We start from the raw sequence: 6,068 nt of genomic DNA on the forward strand, positions 1-6,068 counted from the left end.
TGTCGGATCCATAAATAACTTGCATCAAATGCGAGAACAAACTGTGCCAAGTTCACCAAACCAGCGCGGGCCACAGCCTTTGGCTGCTACTAAGGCTGGGCGTTGCATGGCAGAGCTGACGGCGCTGCTTGGAACTTGCTGGGGACAGGGAGCGGGCAGCTAGCGGTGCGCAATGCGGCACAAAACCATCTGGAACAGCGGTTCTCAACCTGTGGGTCGCGACCGCTTTGGGGACCCAACGCCCCTTTCACAGGGGTCGCCTAAGACCATCGGAAAACACATATATAATTACATATTGGTTTTTGTGATTAATCACTATGCTTTATGTGCAATCTTGTAACAATAACATTGGGGGTCATCACCACATGAGGAACTGTATTAAAGTGTCGCGGCATCAGGAAGGTTGAGAACCACTGATCTGGAAGCTTAGCACGCAGACAGGCTCCCCTCCGCACCCCAACGGTTCCCTCCCCGGCTGCGCGGACTGGTACCGGTACCTTTGGTTTGAGACCGGGACACGAATGCGCTCTGGGCAGTTGAGGGCGTGTTTGGCGAGAAGGGGCTGAAGGGACAAAGCCCGCTGAGCAGCCGCCCGCCTCCCCCATGGTCCCCGAGACCGGTGGAGTCTGGTTGTCGGTCCCCGACCCACCCTGCAAGTTCCCACATGTCAACGGCTGAAAACGGCCCACGGCGTACACTCCGCCGCCTCGCTCCCCGGATTTCCCAGCAGCAAGACCCTCGGGCCTCTCCTTCCACCCGGGTAACCGCTAGGCGCCCTCCGCCGGAACCCCAGTCGGACCAGCCCCGGGCGCCCGGGGGGCGGGGGCCGCCACCTTGTGAGCCGCTAGCGATTGTTCAGGGAGAAAGCAGGCGCTGCCCTTTGAGACGGGGAGTCGTGTACGTGTTTACTTTAGGCCGAAATGGGTAACTCACTGGAACTCGACCACCGACCGCCCTCTCGCGCTGGATTGAGAAACCGTGGAGTGGAAGGCGACCCACTCGTGGATGAGTAGTTGTTTTGAGTTCGTTTCTTTGTATTTGGCTGAGCAGTCCAAGAGGCCTTTATAGCTGGCCCAAGGGGAGGAACGTAGGCCCCGGGGGCGCAGGTCTCTGGCATCGTCCGCCGCCGTGGTGGCCCCTCCGAGTGGAACAACAACAATCCGGAGGGAAACGCGGCGCGTGCCGGGTCTGCGGGTGGGAAGCGGCTGCATCACGGGGCCGTGGAGGAGCGCAGGCTGCAGGGCGGGTCACGTGCTGGCCATTTCGGAGGACTCTGTGTCTGTCCGTCTGTCTGGCTCCCGAGCGCCCCGGCATCCGGAAACAACCCCATCGGCGGCGGGGTCTCACCAAAAGTGCCTTTCCTCCTAGTTAGCAGGCTGCCGGTTTGTGTGTTTCTTTCCTCTGAGTGGTGATCGTGTTTTAGGTAAATGGCCTTTCCGTAAGGGCTTTTTTTCCCCCCTGACGTTGTTTCAGGACTTTTTCTATGGCCTAAAAAGTCCATTGAAAAGTAAAACCGGGCCATCCTTGTCCAGTCTCGATGATGTGGAATTCTGTTTTTCTTTCCATCCGCCTGCGACCTAGTGTGAAGCTGGCTTCTTCACTTTGACCCTTCGTTGGTCTGTCTAGTGCTTTTTGAAGGCCTTTTCGGTGGGGCCCTGAGGTCCTCCAGAGGTGGTCGCTGGTCCGTACGCTGGTCGGTAAACTCGCCAGGACTCGCGCCGCGCTGGGGAACACGCATCGGAGTCCACACTTGTACACACGCTGCTGTTGCTGCTGTTTCCTCCGTCCAGTTTTGTAGGAAGAGTTGTGCATGCTGTAACTCTTCTACCCTTTTGCTCTCATCGGAAGCATTAGCACAAAATGTGAGCGTTAGTTATTTACAGGTGGGAATAGAGGTGTCATAGGACTTAAGTCTATACTCTTCCATAGGTTTTCTTTCTCTTGGTTAATGGAAATAATGAGGTGTTTCATACCATCCAAACATAGAACAATGCATGAGTTTAAGGTGGATGGTCAGTTCCTGGAAACTGGAATGCAGCTTTATTTCACACATTTAGAAAAGAGTTGTTTTTCTCCTTGGCCACATTGCTAAGACCAGGAAAAAAAGATTGATCCTGCTGTCATAAAGTACATGAATGAAAATGCCAAAGTCCTTTATTATATCTCAGTCTTATCATTTTCAGTTGTGTGGCATTTGAATAGAGCAACTAATATTTGAGAGCTTGTTTGGAGGTTCTAGCAGGGGAGCGCAGCTACTCGTATACCCTTGACCGAAGACCGGTCCTCTGGGGGGGGGGGGGGGGGGACCCCCGCCTAGCCAGCCAGATCAGCCGAATCAACCCTGGCGATCAATGGGGTGACAGATGTCGCAGCCAGATCGCCCTCACATCCATATTTAAATAACTCAATATTTGAAGTGACAGATTGATTTCAAATAATTTTTAAAAGTATATGAAGGTTACTCCTGGTTCCCTTGCCAGGTATTTGCAGTACCTAGATTCCTTTTTGTTGGAAGAAGGGATTATTATAAGAGATTTGGAGAAAATACAATCATTTTATGAGAGGTGCTGTAAATTTTTTCCCCTTTCTCTACTCCCACACCGCTGACACGTGGTTGCATGCAGTAGCTTCCATGGTAGGCAGAACATTCCTCAGTTTGCCCTTTATTTTTTAAAGAAATTGAGAAGCATCAGTTGTAATCATTAAGTGGCTATGCCCCTAGTGACCTCATGAGTATGTTTGTATAGCTGGGAGATACTTTCTTCTGCTATTGTGATTGAAAAGATCATTGATTTGGTGGAAAATGAAATCCCAGTGAAAAAGTTAGGGTCAATTTCGCTTTAGCGAAATTTAGCTAAAGCTTTCTTTAATCACCGTGCAGAACTGAGAGAAAAAAAGTAATATCAAAAATAAAAAGACCTACCACCCATAATTATTCTGTCATAGATGGCGCCTCCTTTATGTTCTTATTTAATTTTTTAAAAGTATAATTTATTCAACGTGTGACCTGAATTTACTTAGAGTTCTGAGCATAGTTTACTTGATGGAGCCATGTAGTCTTTCCAGTGTGGTTGGAAAGGAGGAACATGGGAATAGACCTAAGCTCTGAATTTGATTAGAGTAGGGGACACTGTCCTGAAATTTATCAAACTTGGTAAGTGTTTGTTTCTTAATTGGTGTTTGTCACAACTCCAAAAAACTCTGTGTAGTTTTTTTCAAAGACTAAGTCTTCCAGCATTCTCAACTGTGAGGGTTGTTTTGATAACTTGAAAGCAAACTATTTCTGGCACCAGTCTTTTGTTCTCCCTCAAGAGAGGCCTGTCTCCTCATTGAAGTGAGGAAAGGCTTGTTTTATGACTGGTGCCTCCCTGGCCCTCATTTCCTTTTTCTGTTCTGGCACCAGCCTTCTCAGGATTAGTCTTTGTTGAATTAGTTTGTTTCATGATCTGTACCATCAAAAATACTCCCTAAAAACTTTGAACTTCTCTTATCTAAAATACCGTTCACCCAGGGTGAAATGAGATCCGTGTTTAAGTGCCGAGACGTTGTAATTGGGACCCCCAGACCTGGTACTGGTGTGGAGATTCAGGAGTTGGGAAAAGGCTACAAAAAGCTTCATCAATGATGCATCAATAAAAAACATACAATTGTATATATGTATATAGTAGTGCTGTGTGTGAGCCACTCCTCCAGCCTCCTTATAAAACTCATTTAATCCTTAATTCATTGAGAAGAGCTTATTTTTATCCCTCATTTTACATCACAGAAAGTAAATAACTTTAAAAAGGTCACACAACCGGTAAGTTGCCAATTGGGCTTTCAGTTCACGTAATTTGGCCTCACAGTTTTTGCTCTTAATTTTTTGGCAATATTTAACATCCAGAAAGCCTTGGGTTCTTTCCAATAGAAGTTTTCAGTCTTCTGGGTTGACAGTGGTAGCAATGGAAGATGCAGCACCATCTAGGTTAGTAATACACAACTTGGAGGTGCTTCTGTACAGGTGATGACCTGTAGCCCATTGTGAGCCCTTCTCTCTATCACTGTGTTGTCCCTGCCCTGTAATTTCTGTGCAGTCCTTGTTTGCATCCTTCTTCTCATTTTTTTATCCTTCCTTTTTTTTAACATACACAGCTCAGTTAACTGCTGAACAGTCTCATTGATTATTTAAAGGAGAAAAACCAGCTGCAGTAATTTTCCCTAAGAGGTGTTTCAGGTTTTTAAGTAGAATTATATATATATTACTATGGATTACTGACTAATTTAATCCTAATGATCATTTAATAACAATGTTTGGTTTGAAATTATTTTGTGTAGTGAAATTTCACTCATTAGAACCTGGGAAGTTTAGACAAAGTATATTAGAACCTAACTTTTATGTCAAAGTACATTATACTTTATTAGTTCCTGAATTTCATTATATTATGTTTGTATGACTCCTATTTCTTATTCTTACTCTAGTTGACATTTTTCACTATGAAATATGTTCTAATGAGCTGCTCTAAACGTAAGAGTTTCCTAATAATCAGGAATTGTAGCCTGCAACAGTGATTTCCCAATCTCTGCCCCTTCTTTCATTTCATAACATTACATACATTTGCAGATATTGTAGTTGATAAAAATGAAAAGTAATTTAAGTGTTTCTGGCTACAATCGTTTTTTTTCTCATTGTGGGTTTTTTCAACATATTCTCTTGGAGAGGAATGTCCCTTTTTTAAAACCTTTATTAGAGGTTTTAAAAAAGGGACATCTTGTTCGTACTAAATACAAAAAGTATTTAACATATAGTAGGTGAGGAAAGCAGTTGTGTGATTAGGTGTGAGATGTTAAAATGTTTCAGTTGAAAAGAAAAGTGAACTATATACAGGTTAGATAAAGAATTATATTCAACTTTGAGGCACTTAAATTTTGTGCTTTTTCCTTGTTTTTGCAATCTGAAGGGAAAACATAAGAAAAACAATTTTTTTTGCTTTTAAGTAATTTTGTAATTTCTACTTTTTGTTACTTTAATTTCCCATAGTACCTTGGCAATGCTGAAAATGAAAATACAAATACACGGATGTATTTACTTTAGTATAATATGTATGAGCATGTATCACACCATTTGAGGGGGCAGTTCAGACAATAGGAACAAACCTAAGGAATGGACAGGATAGCCAGATAACTCATTGTCAGTGATTTTTAATATTTAATCAAGAAACAGTCTGACAGCAGAGATTGGTATATGTGGCCTGTAGATAAAGTTTTAGTGAAATAATCATGTCCATTTGTTTAAATATCGTCTATTGCTTTTTGCAGGCTATAGCAACAGAGTTAAGTATTTGGGACAGATACTTTGTGGCTTACAAAGCCTAAAATATTTTGTCTTTGTAATGAGAACAGGATAGTACTCCTTTTGAAAGTTTTTTTTAAAATTAGATAATCATTTGCATATATTAATAAATTCAGTAGGTGTTCAATAAATTTTTCCTTCCTCTGCAGTGTGGCCAGGTGCCAGCTACCTCCTTTGCTCGTACAATTTGTCTTATGGTAAAGAATAAACTTTCTTACCTCTGTCAAAAGTTTGGAAATGAAAGATCAAAACAGCTAGATTTCAAGAAAAATGTTTCTTATACCCAACTTGGCTTGCTTATTATTTACCTATTCACTTCTTTTGGCTATTTAGTTTGTCTAGTTTTGTTTTAAAACACCCTGTTTTTAAGGGACAGTCATGGTTTTGGCTGTAGTCTATACTAAGAATAAATGCACCAGTGGTTGGCCACTCAGCCTGATTACTTATAGTTCAATGACCAGCACTTACTAGAGAACTCAATAAACATTTATAAAGTTAGAATTCAGTAGCCATTAATTTATAATAGAAGATTAAGTAAACAATTTCCTTGATACCTGAAAATTACTCTGAGGATGCTAACGTCTACAGATAATAGGATGTAGCACTTATTTTGAAGCAAATTTTAATATAATTCAGTGATATGACAATATACTTATTAAAAGGAAAATTTGTATAATGCGTCAGATCATTAATAGTTAAGTAATATAGTACAAACTGTGAAATGTTTTAGGGCATTTAG

General features: G+C 42.4%; 1 protein-coding gene across 1 annotated transcript in view; it reads left to right on the forward strand.

Annotated features, from left to right (window-relative positions):
* Positions 1 to 850: 850 nt before the first annotated feature.
* KBTBD2 (kelch repeat and BTB (POZ) domain containing 2) overlaps positions 851 to 6,068 on the forward strand; it is a 14,807-nt gene continuing 9,589 nt past the window's right edge. The window contains exon 1 of the mRNA XM_006757216.2: positions 851 to 897. The gene's annotated coding sequence lies outside the window, so the exon portion shown is untranslated. The remainder of the gene's footprint in view (positions 898 to 6,068) is intronic.

This window comes from Myotis davidii, unplaced genomic scaffold (assembly GCF_000327345.1).
Source record: "Myotis davidii unplaced genomic scaffold, ASM32734v1 scaffold573, whole genome shotgun sequence".
Lineage (NCBI taxonomy): Eukaryota > Metazoa > Chordata > Mammalia > Chiroptera > Vespertilionidae > Myotis > Myotis davidii.